Source organism: Manihot esculenta, chromosome 1 (assembly GCF_001659605.2).
Source record: "Manihot esculenta cultivar AM560-2 chromosome 1, M.esculenta_v8, whole genome shotgun sequence".
In the NCBI taxonomy this organism is placed as follows: Eukaryota; Viridiplantae; Streptophyta; class Magnoliopsida; order Malpighiales; family Euphorbiaceae; genus Manihot; species Manihot esculenta.
In genome coordinates, this window is record NC_035161.2 from 8,552,235 (window position 1) to 8,564,634 (window position 12,400).

Genomic DNA, 12,400 nt, shown 5'->3' on the forward strand with positions numbered 1-12,400 from the left:
AGAGAAATTCGTGATGCATTTTATAAATAGAAGAAGAAAAAAATCTTGAATAAATATAATAGAAAAACATAAGAACATAAGATGAAGGTCAATTCATAAATAGAGGATATGAGTGGGATTGTTTCAACATCCACAATATATAAAAGATTAAAAAGGAAAGGAGAGAAGTAGTAGCTATTGTGATTATGAGATTACATTGTTTGTTTTATGCTATTATCGATAATGGCTAAGAAGCAACAACACTATTTTAATTTTATAGAATTCATTCAACTTTCATACAAGTAGTAACAATAACCTAAACAAAAAAGTTAAACAAGACATTCAACATAATTAAAAACGATAAAGAATATGAGAAATTTGAAAAAGATAGTAATGTTAATGTTAACAAAGAAGACGATTATTTCGACTAGATACTGACAACAATACAAGCAAAGTAATGACTCATAACAAGCCTCACAACAATAGGAACACTATGTTAAAAGAGAAAAAAAGCTGAGCTGAAAATAGCAAAACAACATTTAACGAAATGGTACGTTTCATCCATAAGAAATAAAGCACTCGTGCATGGCAAAACAGCAGACTCTTCGTTCATGGCAAAACAGCAAATAACAACCAGCTTAACTGATTCAAGAAAAGTTGTTGAAGAAGGCAAGAAGGAATAATAGATTCGTAACAGCCTGGCAAGATAGTTCTAGAAGTGTGTAGAATTCTGTACTCGTGTATAAATACATATATCTATAGCTGAAGAAAACGTGAATCAACAAAAAAAAAAAAAAATTCTCCTTTCCCTCAATCATGCCTCCTGTGCTTCCTTAATATTATTTTTATACATGGTATCAGAGATCACGATCACCTTCTGGTAATCAAATTCTACTCAATTGAAGGTACCAATGGCCGAATTCTCAAATCGAGGCAGAGATCCTATCCCAGATCATCTGGCATTACAGAACGCCGACCATCTTGGCATGAGCCTAGTCAGCGTGCCTTTATCGGGTGAAAATTACCTCACTTGGAGTAGATCAATGTTGCTTATTTTGAGAGCTAAAGATAAATTATCGTTTATCAATGGAAAGGTTGAAACACCGCCTGAGGAATCTTCTGAGTTTGAAAAGTGGATCAAGGTGAACAGTATGGTTACATCTTGGATACTGAACTCCATCTCTAAAGAGATCATGGAAGCCTTTCTTTACACCATTTATGCCAAGGATCTTTGAGAAGAACTCTAACAAAGATTCAGAGAAAGCAACGGACCACAACTATACCAGATCAAGAGAGAAATAAGCTCTCTCAATCAAGGTAACATGTTTATCATTGTATATTACACTAAACTAAAGAAACTATGGGACAAATCTGCTTGTTTAAGGCCAGTTTCAACTTGTAATTGTGGTGCATCCAAACAACTAGTTGAAATCAAAAGTGATGATAGACTAATGCAGTTCCTCATGGGCTTAAATGGAGCTTATGATCATGTTAAGAACCAATTGTTACTCATGGATCCTCTTCCAAACATTGACAAAGCCTACTCCATGATGCTGAGGGTGGAAAAGCAAAGAGAAGTAAACAGTATTGTGATAGATTGCATTGAAAGCTCAATTGCCATGCAAGTACAAGGCCCTAACTACAAGAAGGAAGGGGAGAGGAACCAATATAAGAAGAAGGATCCAAACAAGAAAGATGATAGGTATTGTGGCCATTGCAAGAATATTGGACACACAAAGGAGACTTGCTTTAAATTGCACGCTATCCTGAATGGTACAAACAGAAGAAGAATAGGTATTCAAGCAACATGGCAAATGCAGATGCAGAAGATAGTCATGAAGCGGAAAGTTCAAATGTTGCCAAGAACAATGAAAGCAGAAACAAGAATCTTGCTAACTTGGTGCATCAAGAAGTGATGAGGATTATGAAAGGTAAAATAGTGAATGAAGCAGGATGTGTTGAATTCATAGGCTTTCAGGTAATGTCTTCACTCAAATTAACATAGTTGATAATATGACTAGTCAATCCACTTGGATCATTGACAATGGTGCAACTTCACACATGTGTTTAGTAAAGAATTTGTTCTCCTAGTTAGTTAAACTACCTTTTACCAATATAATTTATCTGCCTATTGGATTTGTTCAAGAAGTGTCATAATCAGAAACTGTGAAGCTAAACTCTGATTTTACCTTAAAGAATGTGCTTTATGTCCCAGACTTCAAGCATAATCTATTATCTATTGGCCAATTATCCAAGGATTCGTACTTATTGGCTATATTTTATCTTGACCACTGTTATCTGCAGGACTAATGGACTAAAAGGGTGGTGGCAATCGGGCTATTGAGTCATGGATTATACAAACTTACAATAAGATCATTCAATATTTCATCACATCCCTCTCTTCTAGGCTACTCCAAAGCTCAGATGGTTTCAGATTGTAATTCTACTAATAATTCATGCTGCAATAAGTCAGATGTCCCACTATGGCACACTAGACTAAGCCATATTTCCACTTCCAAGGCTATACACATATCTGGTATGCCAAAAGATATAAATAAAGATGTATGCAATATATGTCCTTTAGCTAAGCAACACAGGCTTTCTTTTACAAAATATTCAATCACAACAAATGAGTGTTTTCAGTTACTGCACGTTGATGTATGGGAACTGTACAAACAAAAATCTATCAATGGAGCCTTGACACTTATAGATGATTTCAGTAGATCCACATGGACATACTGGCTGATAAAAAATAAGTTCATAACACCTTATCTAATTTCTTTAACCTTGTAAGTAATCATTTTAACACAGACATCAAGTAAGTAAGATCTAACAATGGCTCCGAGTTCATCAATTAGAACTATCATCATCTATTTTCCTTAAGAGGGATTATTCATCAAAAGTCAATATCTTACACCCCACAACATAATGGGATCATAGAATGGAAGCACAAATACCTACTCCAGATTGCAAGAGCCTTGTTATTCCAATCTCACTTACCAACTATTTTAGGGAGAAGCAATCCTGCACGCTACCTACATCGTGAACAAATTACCAAGTTCTGTGTTAAACTGGAAGAAACCTTATGAAAACTTTCATAGCAAGAAACCAAATTACCAACTATTCAAAGTCTTTGGCTGCCTATGCTTTGCCAAAAACATTACACCCCATATAACTAAATTTGCACCAAGAGCCATCAAATATATCTACATTGGACATGCTACTAGTTTCAAACCCCACAAGCTATACGACTTACAAAATGATAGCATATGTATGTCACGAGATGTCAAGTCCCATGAAGATGTCTTTTCATTCCTAAATTGCATAGATTTTATACATGACATATGCCAATTACCTTTCTTTACTAAAGATACCCTCACACAGAACCCTCCCATCTCCCCACCAAATTCCCCACACCCATCATTCAACTCTTCTCCTATTACTTATAACACAAGCCAGAGTCAACTTGATTTAAACCCACCTATCCCTTTGAGAAGGGGTACGAGATCAATTTCCAAACCTGCATGGTTATCTGATTTTGTAGCCACCTCAGTTCTCCTATGCTCATCTCAACTATGTCTAATGTCTCCACTAATCATGAGATAATATCGTACAAGCAAGCACAGAATGACCTAAATGTTAGTATATTTATCCTAGACCATTATCTTGTACCTTTTGTATGTCATTTTATTTATTAGTAAGAGGTTTTATTATCATTATTATTTATTTATATGTTATATAATAATGATTAATATCATTGATTACTTATTATTATAATGATAATAATAAAATAAGCATCAATGGAAAAAAAAAAGGATATTTACGAGGAGAGACTAATTGAATTGGCCCCATGGCCATGAAATTAAGCAAGTAAAAGGAAGTAAAATTTAATGCACCAGCTAAGGTGTAGTTTTGTTTTCTTGTGCCGTCGACTAAATGGCCACCACCCATTTGAATCCCTTGTGCACGACTACCTTTTTGCTTAATTGCTTCCCACTAAACAAGTCATGCATCTTTACTCCACGCTATTAAGTCTAGTTTTCGTGTATGAAAGAGATATATATGTCTATTAGCACTATCTATATCCAATGATTTTAATGGCATTTTTTTCTTTTTATTCGATTCTATATCTATATATGTATATAAAAGTTGTTAATTTAATTTAATATATTACTTTAAATTTATAACAAACTAAATTTAGGTAAAATGTTAAGATTGAAATTAGAAGACTGCATACAATTTATGAAGAAAATTATAAACTGTTAAACACATGAGTTTAAATATATGTAGTGTAATCTATATCAAGTATAACACCTTAAATTAAATAAACAAATTTTATTTAGTTTAAGAATTTACTTGAAAATATGCAATCTTTTATATTTGATCCAAGATTATGACTTTTAATAACAACATGTCTTTTGATGAAATTTAGTTGATCTACATGGATAATTCATTTCAATTTTTAACCATTCAATTCTTACACAATTTCAAAATGAAATTGAAATCGAATCAAAGTTTATTACTAAACTTGATTTCTAAAATCAAAGAATTAAAATTTATTTTCTATTTCAATTCTTAACTAGAATCATACCAAATTGAAAATAAACATGCATGTATCTGTCGACATATGTCTACATGGTTATAGTCTTTGCTTAAGAATTTTGGCAAATGTGGTCCCTCAATTTATTGACCAAGTGTAAACCATATATTGATAAAATTATTCTAGCCAATGATTGAGAAGATTCCTGATAAAATTCAATATATGAATGGACAAATTTTCCTTTACCCAGTCTACCATATGATCCAAAATACAAGCATATTGATTACTCCATATAAAAATTATATGGAACTCACGTGTTTATATTTTGAATATGATAGCTTTAAAATCTGGTGAGGTAAGGAGACTTGGACATATTGGTAAAGGTTTGATTCACGGGAAAGTTAATGGCTCTAAATGGGCCATTGAGAGTTATTAAGACTGAAAAGTTTCTAATTCTTGGAGATTGAGGTTAGAAAAGGCTGTATATCTTGTGGTTTAGTGATAGCTTGAAAAAGAAGATCCCAATGGTGGTTGGCTTGGAAGTATTTATACCGTAACCATGTTAGGACGCTCCGTCAGATGTCCTTTCACATGGGATAGCGTTGTACCACGTCTGGTGTATCAGACGGCTCATTAGTAGCAGGCAGTCGGCTAATAAATGCTGAGCCACTTAACTCCATACCTTGTTCATCACGTGCGTCTTCTCTGTTAGTCCTACCATGCACGCAATTATGACTCTAGAAAGGTCTTGTATGCATTAAAGTAGTTGGCCTACTTAGTCCGGATACTGGAGAGGTTGAAGCTATGAGTGGTCTGACTTTTGCCTTTCCACAGGTCAAGTCTCTCGTTGGTTGGATTGGACTAAAGGGGGTGTGGGACTCTTATGCTCTCCTTGTATACGTGTCATGATCTCATAAGATCTATTGTGATTATGTTATCAAAATCTATAGTACACTGAGCCTAATTAATTTTTTCCATATATAATAGTGCTTTCATGTATGTATTCAAAGATCATATTAAGATTATGAATGAAATATAACCACAATTAAATTCAAGACATATTAAATTTTTGTGGTGGCTTAAATTGCTCGACCAAAATAAATTTCACATAAGTAATGTAGAATTAATTTAGAAATAATTTAACTTTGGCTATAGAATCAATCATACTTGAGATATAAAAAATTCTTAAGTGGATTCAGTCCATTATAAATTTAATAGACATTAAAGTGAATATTTTGTCTTAAAAATATTTCGATATATAATGAACCAGATTTAAATAAGTATTTCACATATGCCCTTCGTCCATATGCATTGTATTATTTGCCTTAGCTGATTTGACCTCACGGATTTACCACCTCATTGCCATTAAACCCAAAAGTGGCAGTTGCGTCCTTATAGATATCTTTCACTTTTTCTCCTTTTCATTTTTTTTTATTACAGAACTGTTAATTCTTGCCCTCTTTGCCTCGAAACCCACTAATGGAGATGTCTGCCTTTCACAGCACTTAGAATATTTTGAACAAAATTAAAAAAAAAAAATAGAGAAATCCATGATGATATTCATAAATAGAAGAAAGAAAAAATCTTGAATAAATATCATAGAAAAATATAAGATGAATGTCAATTCATAAATAGTGGATATGAGTGGGATTGCTCCAACATCCACGATATATAGAAGATTTAAAGGAAAGGAGAGAAGCAGTAGCTATCTATGACTGTGATATTACATTGCTTGCTAATTTTTATGCCACTATTGATAATGGCTAAGAAGCAATAACACTATTTTAATTTTACAGAATTCATTCAACTTTCATAAAAGTAGTAACAACAACCTAAACAAAAAAAAGTTAAACAAGATATTCAACATAATTGAAAATGATAAAGAATATGAGAAATTTGAAAAAGATAATGATGTTAATGTTAACAAAGAAGACGATTATTTTGAGTAGATATTAATAGCAATACAAGCAAAGCAATGATTCATAAAAAACCTCACAACAATAGGAACACTATGTTAAAAGAGAAAGAAAGCTGAGCTGAAAATAGTAAAACAACATTTAATGAAATGGTGAATTTCATCCATAAGAAATAAAACATTTTTGCATGGCAAAACAGCAGACCTTCATTCATGGCAAAACAACAAATAGCAACCAGCTTAACCGATTCAAGAAAAGTTGTTGAAGAAGGCGAGAAGGAATAACAGATTTGTAACAGCTTAGCAAGATAGTTTTAGAAGTGTGTAGAATTCTGTACTCGTGTATAAATATGTATATATCTGTAGCTGAAAAAAACGTGAATCAACAAACAAAATTCTCCTTTCCCTCAATCATGCCTCCTGTGCGTCCTTAATATTATTTTTTAAAATAGTATCAGAGATTGCAATCACCTTCTGGTAATCAAATTCTACTCAATTGAAGGTACCAATGGCCGAATTCTCAAATCGAGGTAGAGATCCTATCCCAAATCATTTGGCATTATAGAACGCCGACCATCTTGGCATGAGCCTAATCAGCGTGCCTTTATCGGGTGAAAATTACCTCACTTGGAGCAGATCAATGTTGCTTATCTTGAGAGCTAAAGATAAACTATCGTTTATCAATGGAAAGGTTGAAACACCGCCCGAGGACTCTCCTGAGTTTGAAAAGTGGATCAAGGTGGACAGTATGGTTACATCTTGGATACTGAACTCCATCTCTAAAGAGATCATAGAAGCCTTTCTTTACACCACTTATGCCAAGGATCTTTAGGAAGAACTCTAATAGAGATTCAGAGAAAGCAATGGGCCACAATTATACAGATCAAGAGAGAAATAAGCTCTCTTAATTAAGGTAACATGTCTGTCACTGTGTATTACACTAAACTGAAGAAACTATGGGACGAATCTACTTGTTTAAGGCCAATTCCAACTTGTAATTGTGGTGCATCCAAGGAACTAGTTGAAATCAAAAGTGATGATAGACTAATGCAGTTCCTCATGGGCATAAATGGAGCTTATGATCATGTTAAAAACCAATTGTTACTCATGGATCCTCTTCCAAACATTAACAAAGCCTACTCTATGATGCTGAGGGTGGAGAAGCAAAGAGAAGTAAACAGTATCATGATAGATTGCATTAAAAGCTCAATTGCCATGCAAGTACAAGGCTCTAACTACAAGAAGGAAGGGGAGTGGAACCAATATAGGAAGAAGGGTCCAATAAGAAAGATGACAGGTATTGCAGCCATTACAAGAATATTGGACACACAAACGAGACTTGCTTTAAATTGCACGACAATCCTGAATGGTACAAACAGAAGAAGAATAAATATTCAAGAAACATGGAAAATGGAGATGCAGAAGATAGTCATGAAGCAGAAAGTTCAAATACCGCCAATAACAATGAAAGCAGAAATGAGAATCTTGCCAACTTGGTGCATCAAGAAGTGATGAGGATTATGAAAGGTAAAATGGTGAATGAAGCAGGATGTGTGGAATTCACAGGCTTTGCAGGTAATGTCTGTTAGTGTATTTGCTCTAAGCCATTATTTTGGACATTTATTAATAAAAGAGATTATTATTATTATTATTATTATTTTGCATGTTACATAATAATGTTTAACATCTCAGGTTACTTGTTATTATAATAATAATAATAAAATATAACTAGTATGATTATTGATTGATAATCATGAGATGATTATGTATATGTTGATATAAATCAATAATCATATATACTTGTTAGAGAACAAAGTATTGGATATTACCACATTAAGATCACTATATGAGTTATTGTCATAAGTGAATCTCAATATAGTTATATTTTAATCCTTAGACTTGAGATTATCATATATAGTTTCTAACATAAGGGCTGTTATGTTTTAACATAACCAAACATTGTCTTTAATCAGATAATCATAAAGGTTATGATTGAACATAATAAAAATTATGTAGAGGATATTGAACAATCAAGATAGAATTTGTCCCTCTTTTTGAGAGAGATATCTTCTGGGTCTCTCGATAAGTGAGACTGAGAAATGCATGGCCATGCTCAAATGAATTGATAATGTGATCAATATCATTTGGTTTTATTAGTCTACTTAAAGATTAATAAATTATAAGTTTGAACGTTATAAGTTTCACATTGACCATGACTTATGTTTAAACTAGATATCGTGTGACAAAAGGATTAATACATATTTTGTTTATTAGGCTTTATCGGACTATCGAACCTCATATTAATTGGATAGTCATAACGTCTTACTAGAGACCACTTATGATTTATGGATCTTGTCGGACTGGGCCTATTGCCAATCAATATGAGCCTATTGGGTCACACACAAAAGAATATCATTAATGTGCTATATCATATTAATAGGCTAAGAGCCCGTTAGTATAATTAATAATAATAAAGATGTTATTATTATTAATATTAATTATTTATTATTATAAGATAATAATATTTAAAATATCTACAGTCTATCTGTAACTGTTACAGATAAATGATTTTTCATTTTCTTTTGAAAAAAACTTATCCATAGATATATTTGTATCTGCGAGATTGTGATAGTTGGGGTTGAACACAACTCTTTTACGAAAAGAAGTATGAAAAAACGAAAAGACTGAAAAAAACGAGTGAACATAAAAAACATTCTTTGAATTACGAAAAATAGGTTTTTTCCTGTAATAGTTTTTTCTAAGTTGCAGATTGGGAGCATATAGTTAATCCATCCATTGAGAGAGTTAGCACTCCAGACGGAAACGTTCGTGTGGATACCATTGAGGGTGTTTGTATCAGAAGCAGCACCATCAGTCCGGAACAATTTCTTTTTGTCATGTCTAAAAAGTTAGTCTTTTTATCCTTCCTTTTAAATTAAATTAAACACTCGGATCCTGAAAGGGAAAATAAAGATAGTTTATTTTTTCGCTTCGTAATTTTGGGTTGCAGTAATCTCTGAGTTTCCTTACAATGTCTTCACTCAAACTGACATAGTTGATAATATGACTAGTCAATCCACTTGGATCATTGACAGTGGTGCAACTTCACACATGTGTTTAGTAAATAATTTGTTCTCCAGTTAGTTAAACTATCTTTTGCCAATCTAATTTATCTACCTAATGGATCTGTTCAAGAAGTGTCATACTTAGGAACTGTGAAGCTAAACTTTGATTTTACCTTGAAGAACGTGCTTTGTGTCCCATGCTTCAAGCATAATCTGTTATCTATTGGCCAATTATCCAAGGATTCGAACTTATTGCTATATTTTATCTTGACCATTTGTTATCTGCAGGACCAATGGACTAAAAGAGTGGTGGCAATCGAGCTATTGAATTATGGATTATACAAACTTACAACAAGATCATTCAATATTTCATCACATCCCTCTCTTCCAGGCTACTCCAAAGCTTAGATAATTTCATATTGTAATTCTGCTAATAATTCATGCTGCAATAAGTCAGATGCCTCACTATGGCACTTTAGACTAGGCTATATTTCCACTTCCAAAGCTATACATATCTCTGGTATGCCAAAAGATATAAATAAAGATGTATGCAGTATATGTCCCTTAGCTAAGCAACATAGACTTCCTTTTATAAAATGTTCAATCACAACAAATGAGTGTTTTTATGTAACGACCCGAAATCGGACCGCTACCGGCGCTAGGATCCAGATCGACTTAAGGTCACCGGGACCCGTAGCAAGCCTAACATACAACCTGTCATACCTGATAAATCCCATACATGATCAAACATTTTCATAAAAATTTTAAACTTTCCATCTACCAAGCTTAACCTGAGCATGCACTAGACTGAATACATAAAACTCCCATACTAGAGCCCTTAACAAATGCTCTAGTTGGGTCAACATTACATTAATCAAGCTTGGTTTACATATCTCAACATTTAAAACATTTCATAGTGATCATGAGCAAAAGGGATTAACCATAAACTCTAGGGTCAAGCACAGTACTAATCCTTAATACAAAACTGTATAATATCTTACATTACATTACATTTCATTATCTTTCATGTCCACAACTAACTATTACATACATAAAACTTTTACTCTTGCTGACTTTCTGATCTATCCCGAACCTGCAAGCCTGGGGGTTAAGGGAAAGGGGTGAGCTACTAGAGCCCAGTGAACAGAATAGTAAAACAATATATTAAAATCTATGCTTTCATGAAATGCATCACATCACAAACAAATCACATCAAGGATGGACTTGTCACCAATAGCCCTCTATATATTCCAATGGTGCCAGGGGCGGAGAATGGGTCTCGCTGGTCTTTCTCTTAACATAACATAACATAACATTCCAATGTGCTAGGGGCATAGAATGGGCCTCACTGGACTTCCGTACCGTATCATCGTCATCATATCATATCGATGGCTAATGGGTCATCCAGCATCCATCCACATCAACATCATAGTATGCAATGCAATATATTCGTGAATTCTAATGCAAACAACCTAGTATATATCATGACATTCGTGATGCATGAACATGCTCAAAATTTATTTACTTTGAAACATAAAGATCCATTCTACTCACCTCAGGCTGACTCTGCAAAGACTCTGAAGCAGCTATCTCACTGCTAGGGTCCTCGGTTCCTCGGGTCTGAACCTATACAGGTGGACTCAAATGAGGGACCAAACATACACTAACATGACTCTAAACATCTCTCCAAAGACCCCCTAAAATATCATAAAACATTCATAGAAAACATGCAAAGGAAGGCTGAATAGGGCACTTTCGACGGCAGGTTCGGCGGCCGAAAGTCCCTCCAGAGCCGAAAGTCATGCACTTTCGGGGGCAGGGTTCGGCGGCCGAAAGTGCTTCCAGAGCCGAAAGTCACCCACCTTCGGCGGCAGGTTCGGCGGCCGAAACTCTCATCCAGAGCCGAAAGTCCAAACTTTCGGGGGCGAGTTTAAGCTGCCAAACTGCCTCCACAGGCAGGTTCGGCGGCCGAACATGGCTTCGGCAGCCGAACCTGAGTTCTTCCAGAATGGGAGAACTCAAGCCTCCCATGCACATTCAGCCAACCAAACCTCTAAACTCAAACCAAACCACTCAAAATCATGCATAAACACATCCTCAAGCATTTAGGGGCTTAAAACTAGCCTATACCCCAACAAACATTCACATAGCATACAATAAACATTCAATTCATCATTTAACTCACATAAACCCTAACCTTCTACAACTACTCTAAACATGCATTAAAACTCTCTAATACCCCTTAAAACTTACATAGAGCATAAAAGAAGGGTAAGATCTACTCTTACCTCTTGAAAGATGGAGAGGAGAGGCGATCTAAACTTGGAGTTGTGGAGGAAATGGCTCCGGGGTCTCCAAGTTTCCAAACTTCGATCTTTGCTGAAAAATATTTAAAACCAAGTTAAAACTCATAAAAAACATGAATGATTTGAAGGAAGACATCAAAACTAACCATGGAAGGGTATGAACTCACCTTTGCCCGAAAATGAAGAAGAAAACTCGCCCATTTTCGGACATGGGGCCTTTTATAGGTAGCTGGCCAGACCACCTTCGGAGGCCAAAAGAGCTCCCGCAAGTCACCAACGTTCGGCGGCCGAATATGGCTTTTCCAACCTTGGTCTTTTCTTTCAAAACTCAATTTCTTTCTTTATTGAAACCATAAAAACAGGTAAAAATATTTTATAAAAATATGATTTTACCCTTCTAGAAGGTTCCGACATCCGAAATTCCGCCGGAAAGCAGGATTTTCAATGTCGGAGTCTAGCCGGGTATTACATTTTAGTTACTGCATGTTGATGTATAGGGACCGTACAAACAAAAATCTATCAATGGATCATCTTATTTTTTGACACTTATAGATTATTTCAGTAGATCCATATGGACATACTTACTGGCTGATAA